Source organism: Silurus aristotelis (genome assembly GCF_946808225.1).
Source record: "Silurus aristotelis genome assembly, chromosome: 12".
Lineage (NCBI taxonomy): Eukaryota > Metazoa > Chordata > Actinopteri > Siluriformes > Siluridae > Silurus > Silurus aristotelis.
The window spans coordinates 10520122-10533608 of record NC_139585.1 but is presented as its reverse complement, the minus strand read 5'-3'; the positions used below and the strand labels follow the sequence as shown (position 1 = coordinate 10533608).

The following is a 13487-nucleotide window of genomic DNA, read 5'->3' as shown; positions in this document are numbered from 1 at the left end:
CCTCAATGTCATTGGCTGTATGTTTGGGGTCATTGTCCTACTGCAGAATAAAATTGGGGCCAATCAGACGCCTGCCTTTGCATGATGCATATTTCTCAGCATTGAGGACATCAAATCTTTAACTCCATATGCAGAAATAAAGCCCCAAACTTGCAGGAAACCTCCACCATGCTTCACTGTTGCCTACAGGCACTCGTCATTGTATTGATTTCCAACCCTTTAGCAAAACAAATTGCTACCTGCTGCAGCAAAATATTTCAGATTTTGACTAATTAGTCCAGAGCATTTGGAATATTTTTCTGCACGGAAGTTCCCATGTTTCCACAGTGATGGTATGGCTTTTTGGCCACAATTTTTCAATGAAGACTATTTCTGGACAGACAGTAGATGGATGTACCTGGGTCCCACTGGTTTACACCAGTTCTTTGCTGATGGCACTGCTTTACATCTACCAATGTCAAAGGGATGCAAGAATGATGTCTTTCATCTGCTGCATTAAGTTACTTGCATTTATGTCCTCAACATTGCCTGTTTTTTTGTGCCTTTTCAAAATAGTCTGAACAGAACATCTTAAAACCCCAGAAACTTTGCTTATGCAAAATAACTATCTTGTGTCTTGTTGCTGTGCTCAGTCTTGCCATGGTGTATGACCTGTGATATGAAACTGTTTTCTACACCCTCACCTAGCTGAGTTTGACTGTTACTCACCCAATTTTAAACAGCTGTTTCTGTTTCATTTGATGACTGTGTTTCAACACATTTCCTACATATGAAACTTATAATCATTAGCAACTACTTGGCATATTTAGTTAATCATACACCTGATTCTAATCCTACAAAATCCCTGACTTTGTGCAAGTGGACAAAGTGTGCAAAGTAAGAAATAAAAATCAGAAGTGTGGTCACACCATTTGATTTGTATTTTTATTCTGTTAATTTACATTCTATTTTTTTTAATTATTAAAAGAAAAATTATGAACACTTATTTCTGAAAACATTCCCACTTTAAAGCATTTTTTCACAATTGACTAAAAGTTTTGTACACCACTTGACAGCGGCATGTAGTGTGTTAATGTTAACTTTCACTGGTAAGAAAGTGTTTTCATTCTATAAAGAAACAAAACCAGTGTTTTCTAAAAAAGACTAAAATGATTTAGAAACAGTTTTAGTTTTTAATGCATACAAACGCTACCACTGTGGACCACTTCTTTTTATTTAATTGTTTTGCATATTTGTTTTTTATAATTCAGCAACAGTTAGTTCCAGTCACACTTTCTAATGGGAATTCCTCTTCCTAGTTGGAAACAGTTAACACAATAGCTTAAGTAGCTGCATACTTTTGTCCATATATTGTATATATTTCCATTTCCATCACTTGAAATAAGTACATAATTAAGTTAATACATTAATGATTAGTTGTTAATATTATATAATAATATAATATATTTATATATATTTATGATTTGAGACATTTCAGACATGACGAAAGACATGATTTCTAATTTCAGAACATGTATGTATATAAGTTATATTCATCAGGGTAAAACTGCAAAGTGCTGTCTTTTTTCATTCTGACTAAAGAGTTTACCTTTTTAACTATATGAGGGTGTAAACTGAAGTATCCTACAAACTATGTTCAGAAGTGAAGTTGGTGAAGGAGATAATTTTATTTTTATATGTTAACTCTGTATACATTTCTCTCTCCCTTTCTATCTCTCTCTCTCTCTCTCTTTCACACTCTCTCTCTCTCTCTCTCTCTCTCTCTCTCTCTCTCTCACACACACACACACACACACACACACACACCTCAAACTCTTTGCACCTCATTACCTGTTGGGCAAAATGCTGACAATGTGATGAGATGTGAAAGTGGAGAGCAGGGTCAGGTGTAGAAGAGGGGTCATGGCAGTACAGACCTGAATTTAATCCTGCTTTCTCTCTCTCTCTCTCTCTCTCTCTCTCTCTCTCTCTCTCTCTCTCTCTCTCTCTCTCTCTCTCTCTCTCTCTCTCTCTTTCTCTCTCTCTCTCTCTTTTTTTTTTTCTTTTTTTCTCTCTCTGTCTTTCTCTCTCTCTCTCTCTCTCTCTCTCTCTCTCTCTCTCTCTCTCTCTCTCTCTCTCTCTCTCACACACACACACACACACACACACACACACACACACACACACACACACACACACACATACTTGCCTATGCTCATTACTTTCTCCTCACATATATCACACACAGAGTGCATCTCCAGGTCAGCCAGATTCGTCCATGTAATCCACCTTAATGCTGGAGTTTTGCCGATCTTCTAATAGGAATTTGATTCGCGAGTTAATCTACAAGTGAAACATTGGCAGACAGCACTTGAAGATCAGTGATCTGAATAATGCCTTAAGGAAGATCAGTTCAGCGAGCACAGATTTGATGCCGCATCTGCAGCCTGAGATAAAGCTACCAAAGAAGAAGTCTCTGATCTCTTTGAAATCACTTATATAAATGCTTTTTTGGGTACTGGACTTAAAAATAACACATACTGAATATTAAGGGAGGATTCAGAGGAGGTTGTAGAAAGTTATGTGAGCGGTTTTAAACTCTCATATTTCGCCACATTTCAGGCAATTGCATCATTCAGCTTGTGTGTGTGTGTGTGTGTGTGTGTGTGTGTGTGTGTGTGTGTGTGTGTGTGTGTGTGTGTGTGTGTGTGTGCACATGAGTGTGCGGGCTTGTGCATGTCTGTCTACATGTCTTACAGATTCCAAAGATAGTGTATGTTCCAAGCATTATAATGGGAAATTCCATCTTTGTTTTATCCATGTTATTTTATTTATTTTGTCGAAAATATAAACCCAGTCATTCGCCCCTAGACATTATTTCATTAACGAATAAATAATGAGAAGATTTGGCTAATTAATTTTTTTTTGTGTACTTCATAGTACAGAAGTAACGGTCATTCAATTTGATTCCTTTCTACAAATTCTGATTCTTTATCTTGTCTCATTAAATAGTAATATACAGAGGGAGCCATGAGTAAATGCATACATTTAAAACTGCTTTTTCTGCATTCTGTAACAAGAGGATGCTCAGTAAATAATTAAGGGTGTTACAAGAGAAAACATGAAAGCAGATGAGCAGGCTGCTCCTCATTAATCTACCAGAGGGATCTTCTCCTCTGTGAACACATTGGCTCTGCTTGAACTCAATGTTTTTTGGGGCTAATCTGCAAATGTAAGCTAACATAGGTGTAAAGGCATAATCACAATCCTATACTGTATGTGTCAATGCATCTACAGCTAAATTTAGCACAGAAACTTGTGTGTTTAAAAGTGGAGGATAAATCTGTATTGAGAAAACTTTTAAAAAAATTGTCTCTTGTTTCAGCCAGTCAGTAGACACATGTACGTCCCTGGGCTAAGATCGACATGTCTAGTTCTAATTAGACATTGAGCAGGCAAAGCTGATTGGGGTGAGTGGCAATGCTGTTTTTAAAACCAATGAAAGGTTCACCCATCCATTTATAACACAGCACAAACATCCTGCCATCTCCATTAGTGGAACATGGACCTTAGGGCAGGGCTACACAGTTGAAGCATGAATAATTGAAGAATTTATTGCATTGGATTTGTTTTCTGATGAAGAACGTTCAAATATCTGCAGAGAGGATGAAAGAGGAGAAAAAGGCTGGACTGTAGTCGAGAGGGTGGTGAGAGAGGTCACCCGACCTCTTTTAGTGCAAAGTTTACATAATTACACGGGTTTAAAGATCAGCCAGAAGTCAAGTTCATTGGGGCCGCACATGTTATAAAAAATAATATTTAATGGAGTAGAAAGAGGATGGGAATGTGTGACAGTAATTATTAGCTAAGATTCTGATTTTATCCTGGTTAAAAACCATTGTAGTGCCTTTTCTGTATTTGAAAGAAATAGGCATAGTGTATTTCATATGAGATAAAAAAAATATAGAGCTAACGCTGAACAAGTGGGGATCCTATAGTACATTACTGAGAATCACAAAGTTCTCAAATTGTTGTGAAATCAAACCAGTCTAACAGAAAAACTGGCCAGAAAATACTTCCAAACAGCTTTCATAATCACATTTGATATTTGGTACAAGCGCTGACTGACCTAAACTTTGATTGAGAGAAAGACCCCTCACGTAATACATAAATAAATAAAAGTGATAGGATACCAAATAAGCCAAACATTTGTTATATCCCAGACATACAGGAACATTAAATCTGTACATTACCTCAGATGTTTTTCTATTTCTCTCTGTGGGCTCATAAGTGGCTAACATTGCTGCAAGACCACATTAGCTTTGCTTGCCAGGTAGCATCCAGTTCTAAAGTCACATGTCTAAACATGTAAACATGCTAAGTATAGCATTTTTGTTGTATCCATATAACTATCACTTGCTTTCTTCCATGGATGTCTGTTTTTTTTTTAACAGGCTTCTATTTCAGCATCTGTTTCTATGCAAGTAACTACGCAGTGATAAAACACATGCTGAATGTTAGTGGGCCATGTTTTTTAATACTAAATTCAGGAGAATATGATTCTCATAGATGCATGATCATGAATAATATAAAAATATACAACTATGAAAAATGAAAAATATACAATTATGAAAGCACAATGACACCAGACAAAAATAAATACAAGGTCACCTCTCTTACTCTGTCTCTCAGTGAAACTGTATGACAGGTAGTTCTTGAAGATAGGGTAGATAATTTTGCTCTAATGCTGCCTTCACTGCTTAACCCTATATAACATTTAAGATCTCAGATCTGCTGGAGGGCCATTTAACGCTGCATGCTAAATTCCACATTTTCCCACTGAAACATTACAGCAACTCTCCTTCACATTCACTGGGAATGGCAGAAATCTGCTTTATTCCTATTGATTTCCTCTCACAAGTGTGGAATACTCTGTAATCATTTGGATTTATCGTAGTGGTGCTCTGCAGCTTTAGCAGTTTCCCTGTTTTTTATTTTCAGTCCTTCACAGCATCTTGGTCCACTTTATAACGAATGTGTCCCTAATCAGTGTCTGGAGACCTCTGGAAATCTTATAATCTTTGTTTCTGTTCACATTCACATGTTATAGATAAACTCGATTGTCCTTGCAATCTCAGACTTTTTACAGCATCAGGACTGTGTGGTTGCCTTTCGTGAGCATGATGTACTATATATTGCATCATGTACTGTATGTTCCATTATTTGCTGTAGCTTTGATCATTGTACAGTTTCATCATTGTAGCCATCCTGTTTTATTTCCAGTAAAATCAAACTGTTTCCCTTTTTAAAGATTCAAGTTTGTTTGACATTATATGCACAAAATGCCTGTATGCCTGTGATAATTGTACATAGGGATGCTTGTGGTGAGGCTTGGGTACTGTACAACTGTGCAAAAAGTATCCATCTACTGTATATATATAGATGGTGTGTAAACTTAGTATGTAAATAAAGTGCAGATCTAAACTGTAAACACTGAAAGCATTGCGCAGTGCAAAAAGAAAAAAAATGTGGTTTCATGCTTTAGCATCTGAGCAGTTCTATGTAGGCATAGGACAGTATAAAAAGCAAATGTAGCAACCATGTGTATCAGTATATTGCACAGCAATCGGAAGCGGCAGTGAAAGCGATAATAGTTCTCTTTATTGCAACTATATTGTTTATTTTGTCCCAAAGTGACAGAAATATTAAATTTTTAATAAAGGGTTGTCCATGAATGATTGTCAGTGAGGTAACCAGTATGGGAGGTAATGGAGTCGAAGAATGAGTAATAAATTTTTTTTTATGATAATGTGATGCTTGCTGCAGTTATTCATGAATATGGCCATGTTGTCTTTGCCACTTGAGTCTACACCTCCCTTAAACACTCAGACTACTCAATTTCCAGCTAAACTCTGGAAATGACTCTGTTTATAAGCCTAATTGAGTTGGCGAAACAATGAGTTCACCCTTGTCCACTTGCATTGCGGAAATATAAGCACGGCATCAGATTAACACAACAGGCTTCATTCACGTCCCATGCCTGACCCAGCATTACGCTGGTGCCACTATTGGACACCAGCATTCTCTTTTTGTCTGCAGAGTGGTGGCCTATTCCGTCTCATCAAAGTTTCAGAAGTCATTCAATAGAGCGGCACTATCTATCCAGGGGAGCCAGCGTTGGCAGCAGAACTGGACACCAGGGCTCCCAGTCCTGGTTCTATTACCAGGCCCCGTCACGGCCATCTCATCTGGAGAGCCACTGGAAAAAACGCACAGGTGGTGTGCAGACACATGGATAATTCACATGTGACCCTTCTTTGATAGCTCTGCAAATGTCTGCACATCTGTACTTCAATGCGATAATGTTGCTACATGAAGACTTGGTTGTAACATGCAGAATGTGGACATGCCCTAAATTTCATCACCATGTACTTTATTTCTGGAGTCCTCAATTTTAAGAATCTGAATCACTAATGCGAATCCATTACAATATTTGACTCAGCTACAGAGTCTGTTCACAAGAGGAATCTAAGAAAGTACATTTTGGTCTCCATACCCTTTATTTCTTCACCTCGAAACAGGGGGTCTCTGAGGGGTATGAGGGGGCAGCAGGGTACACTATTATCTTATTCATTTGTCTGTTGGTTTTCTTTTGAGCTGCTTTTCCAGTTTGAATATCCATATGAAGGTCAAATAAACTCCCAAGTCATCTATAATAATTAGATTTGTTTCAGCTTGTTTCCTAAGTCATTGTTTATTTGAATACATATCTTGTACTTCAGGGAATTTTTGAAAAGGTTGAATTAAGGTCAGATATTTCAGTGGATTTGATTCTCAGTAGACTGTGTGTATGGGTAACACTCTAGTCTCGATGATGAAGTTTAAACTTTGAGACAATATGGGTACTTTAATAGTTATATGAGCCTAGACTATCTGATATAGACATGAGCCTATATCAGAGAAAAGACACGTATCACGAAGTCTGGGTCATCCGGACAGATCAGAGGATGAGCCAAGGCATGAACACAGATTATTGATCTCTTTCACAGTATTTTTATGTCTCTTGGAGAAACCTTGAAAGAAGCAAAATAACATAACTTTCTCTTTTATTAGTATGCAGAGCCAAATATTCAATTGCAGTCAAGTGAGCTGTGAAAGCTGTGGGGAGATACTGGAGAACCCTGAGAAAACTTATGCAAACACAGGGCTGTATAAAAACACAAAGAATAGCTAATTACTCTATGTACTTGAATTGAGAAAGATCACGTTACACGCTTTAATATTCATGTTTACAGTCAAGAGCTTAGATAGGTATAAATTGATAAATATATAGATAGAAATAGAGATAAATATATAAAAATATAAAGTATGTAAAGGAGTATAAAAATATTGTAATGAATAAACAGATACAGTGTGCAGAGGTACAGTGAGGGTGTGAACACAGTAAATGTTGCTGATACACCATCAGATTTGAGGTGAATTAAAGAGACAGTGCAGTGCAGACATGATAAAAGTGAACATTGTAAGCAGCTTATGTTTTGTCTCTTCTTTTTTGTCTAAGACATTGCTTAGATTTATACATAAAAATAGCTGGCAAAATATTTAAAAAATATATATCGAAATATATTGATGTATAATGTAGACACTTACAAAAAAGCACTCCTCTGTTCTTGTTGTTACATGTGTTCATTTATTTTTAATCTATGCTTTGGGTTAAACAGCAAATTACTTTATTTAAACTCCCATCGGCCCTGTCTCTTTCTAAAATTGAAATGAGCTTGGAGTCCCATGGTTATCATGAGAGATCCTCCATTTGTAAAGAGTCGAAACAGTAAAAGATAGCATGGAGCCCTTATGTGTTGTTTCATGCCCCTCAAATCCAGTTGTCCTCAAAATATTAGTCATTAAGTTATGCACAGAATGGTGGTTTACCTGAACAAATAGTGAAATCCTCCTATACATAGATCTGGTAGTATGGCCAGTATGAAGCATCATGCGTTTGGGTCAACAAATTCTTCCCAAGTAAACCAACAAACACATGCATCTTATTCTAAACAGACCTTCGAAATGAAATTATCTCTGCATGAGTAATATTTATAAAGTTATTGGCTGGGTGAAATGCGGTGAGTCCAAGCTGATCATCATTGATCATCATGTCTCACTGCCATACTGGATCAATTATAGCGGATGTAGCCATTAGTGAGAGGAGGCAGAGTAGCCACACCACTCAACAGTCGGAGAACGAATGTAACTCGATTAACGTGAGGTTGATTGCATTACAATGGGCATAGCATGTCAAAGAAACATTACAGTTCAATATCAAACCTTTGTGTCATGCATCGAAACTGAAATTCTTTGGGTTGGCCAAACAATACTTTTGCTTTCATGTTACATATTGGGTTTTGGTGTTGGTGCCTGGGACAAAAAGTTTTTTATGTTGTTCTCATTTCCTATGCTTAATGACCTTCAAAACATTAGATTCATTTGTTTCATGCTGTGGATAATAATGAAGAAATTTTTACTATTATTGTTTCAGGGGACCTGAACACAGAAAAAAAAAAGAAGGATAAGAAACTAATTGACCACGGACCATAGTGAGAAAGTAAGGTGTGCCTTGTATTTTGAGCTGAATTGATGTAACCTCTGGGAAAGCCTTATGTCAAGATATCAAAGTGGTAAATGATAATGATTGAATAAGGCCAGTTACCATCAACAGCACAAGTGTGGATACATCATAAAAACGAAATGTTTCTTAATATGTATGTGCCCTAACGTTACAGTATATCATAGTGATAGTAAGGTTTTATGACCTGATACCACTCTCATTTTATCCTGTGTCAAAGTCTCAGCCATTCAGAGAGGCTATAAAAATAAAACTGCTCTAGCAGTGGAATAGTGGCATAACAGCTCCACTCATCAGTGACCATGGACAGAGATGTATTCTGAATAATAAAGTACCCCAAGTAGCCTAATACGAAATTTCACACGTAAAAACCATATCCAAGGAAAGTGAATGGACACCTGAACTGGTCAGGAATTAAATCTTGTAATATTATTAAAATACAAATGAGTATAGGAAGCGGTTTGTCTTCTTCTGAACTTTATCCTCTAATAAAACATTTCTTGATAAGAGTGGCCTTTTCCAGGATGTGTTCTAGCTCCCGTGCATGGCACAAGAGCTCACTAAATTGTCTGATCAAAATTAAAGTGATTTAAGTCAATGATATGTTGGACACCAGTGGAAGATTTTCAACTGATTTGTTTGCATATGATATGTCTTAACTGCCTTCACCAAAAATACCACCTGAGGTAATATCTTCTAAAAGATGGTATTCATCCACCTAGTGCAATTCCAAGTGAGTGAGTTGTGAAGCTGTTCTGGTGACTCACAACCGCCATACTAATACACTATGATTGTTGTAACTTCAAGTTATTACCCATTTGGAAGGGCTTTTATTCATTAGAAATATAAAACAAATTAGGAAATGAAACCCTCTAAAACCTGGATTGTGCTGCTTTGTGTTTTTTTATTTCTGCTTTTATTTACTCATTCTGCAGTGACTGCTATCTACTGAGACTGATGGATGTATGGGAATGAAAAGAGGTGGTAAAATAATCCTCCTCTGAGGTTAACCATCAGGTATTTAAAGCTGACTTATTGAGACACACATGTCTAAGCCCACTCCAACACATAAAAGACAAAAATACAAAAATGGATACATGTCTACCACAGTAAAACCACCACAGTATACATCTGAACTTCCTACACTCTATTCTTGTGGGTTTGCCTAGTTTACATACGCTCTGCACTCAACCTGGGAGATGGGTCACATATAATCCCAGCTCCTAACATTTCCATTCCTGAAAAGAGTCTTTTGTGCAAATGAAAACGCTCTCCTTTTGGTTTCAGATCCCTGTGGGTAAAATTCTTGCGATGTCACTTCACAAACCCCCACCTTTTCACACACTCTTTCATTCTCTGTTTCACACTCTCCCCATTTCTTGTACCGGCTGCACACTCGGCTCAGAACTCTTATGTTTGAAAAACTCTCAAGAGTGCTGCCTCCAGGAGCTGAACTTTGTGATATTCTAATTGCTTTCCACTATTTTCAGCAGCCCCCCACCACACCACACCAGTACGTCCCAGAGCCTAGCAGACATGCAGGCAGAAATAGCGCACATAGCTTCTATCTATCTGTGCCTTACTCAAAAAAACATTTTATATATATATATATATATATATATATATATATATATATATATATATATATATATATATATATATATATGGTTAGGGGAAGAAATGCTAAACAAAATAGCTTGTCGTTTTTTAACGCAGATTATTAATAACATTTGTGGACATCAACAGTTTACATTTTTAAATAAATTTTTAATAAAATGCATGCTTGGTTGAATGATATATAAAATAATATATAAAAAAAATTTATACTATAAATATTATAAAATAAGTCAAATAGTGTGACAATAAAATGTAATAAATACAATTAATGCAACACACTTTCTTTATAATATTGATTAAATCGGGTAATTAAATTTACAAATTAAATTAAATATTTTACATTTGTTATACCGCATCTGGATAATACAGAGGTGTATGTAAGTCTGTTTGTGTGTTTTACATTTAATATTACATTTTCTAAAGATATGATCTACTTAACTGCTTTACTTATTTCAGCATACTTCAATACAAATGTCTGCATTCCTTCCATCCTTCATTCATTCACTATGACACGATGACTACTTTTAAGAGATTTTTTTTAAATCTGGAAGCGAACTTTCTGGTTAGCGGTTAACTATAGCGCTATGGATTCTTTAGCTTTTTAAATGCATGTGAAAAATAAAATCTTATTTCTAGTATAGAGTGAGTAGCTACAGTGACTGTTTTTTTTGGACCCCTGGATTGTTGTGTATGTTTCCAAATTTTATAAAAAAATATATATATATATAAAATACAAATTATAGTAATATTTATAAACTCTATATATTTTTTTATATATTTTATATAAATCTATAAAAAAGTATGAGACGGAGACTAAACAAACTTTCGGTCCGTCACTTAATATGTCCCTGAGTGAACTCAGATTTTAACTAGGTTCCGCATATAAAAAGGATTGAGTCCGGTACAAGTGTACCAAACTCTGTACTGTAAATACACACACACAGAGTATATGGCCGAGCAGGCAAAAAAACAGCAGGTCAGTGGTGACCCAACTTACAATCGAAAGTGTCAAAAACAAAGTATTGGAACACAACTTTTCCAGCCATGTGATTCTTCCCACAAAGTTGGAGCCACACAATTGGGTTGTATATTGTTGGATTCTGTAGCATGAAGTGTTCCCTTCATTTGAACTAGTAGACTTAAACCTATTCCAGCACCACAATGTTCCTGTGCACAAAGTGAGGTTCATTAATATTTGGTGTATGAGTTGGAGTAGAAGATCTTGAGTGGCCTGCTGTAGAGCCCTCACCTCAACCCTACTGGGGTTGACTGACTGCACCTCAGGCCTCCTCACCCTACATTAGTACCTGACTTGATTAATGCTCTAGTAGCTGAATGAGCACAAAGCCTGTTCAAACAGCTCAAAAGAGTCTTTTGAGGAAAGGCTTTGAACCCCTACCCACAAATCCTTGGCCCAGGAGAAGCCCAGGCCAGCACATTGTCATGCATTAGTGTCATGCACTCTGCTTACACACCAACTTCAAATAAATAAAGCTGTCAAATAACTGACCTAGTTTATCAGGTGTTTTGGGAACAGAAAACACTCAAATTTGCAGGGTATACTGACACCAGGTTTGGAAAAACTGCATTAATCAAAGCAATTGTGGGTCAGGAGCTGTGATGCCACTCTTCCATAGTGACTCTTTGGCAGTTTTATAATTTGAACACTATAACCTTTTGATAATTTTCTTATTATAATATTTAATATCTGCTGAGCCACAAAAAACCCACATTCACGTTTCCATTTCCTAGCGCTGGTCTTTATTCGGATAAAAAGGTTGTTCTTAATTTAAGGATGAAGCTTCTAGCAAAGTATTAAAAAAAAAAAAAAAAAAAAAAAAAAACAAGTCATAACAGGGCACAGAGAAACCCTTGTTCATTTTTCATAGCAACAACAGGAGTAGCTGCAGGCTCAGGAACATGCGCACGCACACACGTGATAATGGCCAAAGCGATTACTAAACCATGTGCAGAGATGGTGGACAGCCAGGGCTGGGGAGAAAGATGATCTTATTAAGTGCCAGTGTGGTGGGGGCTGACATGTGTAAGGCAACTGACACATTCCAGGAAAGGCGCGCACTGTGCCCTTCCTGAGCGATACGTATAACCTGCATCTCTGGGAAATAGACGGCCAGTACGTCTGACCAGAAGCCTGACCGAGATGAGGATGAATTTCCATTATGAGGAAATTGAAGAAAGTAATGCAAGACATCTCCACTAAATCAATGATTCAGCCCATCTTTAGGATGGTTGTCCATCTGACATACAAGCCTATATGTGTATTCCTTAACAGTGTAAAATTTCTGCCTTAAACATTGATTTTAGCTCTCAGGCTATTAAAGCACCACTTACATTGGCACAGCACTTTTTTTTTCTATCAAACATTTACAATAAGGAAGAAAACAAGACATATCCACTCTCACAAGTGGTTCCCCATATGGGAATATAAAGAAAATTATGACTGCCCTAGACTCCCTTGAGCTTTAATAGGTTTTATTGCAGTAATAACGTTTCTGGAACCTGACTGAAGTATGACTGCTAGCTACAGCTATTGTTAGCCAGACTTTCAGTAAAGTCACAAGCTCTGACTTCCAAAACTTCAACAGTAATAGCCACCACAAACTGGAAAGATAGCACAATTACACTCGGAAACTGATTTCTAAAATAAGATATACTACATTATTTCTTCTTCAGAGCCCATAAACAATACCCTCCAGTGCCCTTTCAGATTATCAGTTAGCACTCAGAAAAAAGATGGACCATCTGTAGGACTGGTTGCTAGGAAACTTGCACTAAATATGCCAGAGGGCTGAATTCTCGACTGAAATGGAAAGCATTGATCTCTCTCGATGTAGTGGATCAGTCATTGCTGACTGGCCTTCAGAATACCATTCCTATTTACTTGATTTGTGAACAGCCCTTGGATTCCACATTACCTACACTTGGTTACTCCATAAGGCCTTGTCAGCCAGTACCATCTACACATATTAACAATGACACTCAGTATGTTTGCCTTTCCACTTTCCAGCCTGCCGCCTTTTGAACATTCAACACAGTGAACTGTGGCTGCTTTTCAACAGCCCCTTTTAAGGAAATGGCAGTGCACCGATAGAAATCAAGCTGCTGGAAAAACAGCCACAGGAGGATAGAGCATGCACGGAGTAGATGGGAATATTTAGAATCAAGATGCTCTCCCTTAAATAAATTACAATTTAAACATTACCAAAATTTGTTGTAGTTGGCCCAATTATAAACAATTGAAAAATAA

At 37.0% G+C, this 13487-nt stretch overlaps 1 protein-coding gene across 1 annotated transcript in view; it reads left to right on the top strand.

Moving 5' to 3' along the window:
• The window catches only part of pigf (phosphatidylinositol glycan anchor biosynthesis, class F), a 218768-nt gene that overhangs the window by 130953 nt on the left and 74328 nt on the right, over nucleotides 1-13487 (top strand). The window lies entirely within an intron of this gene.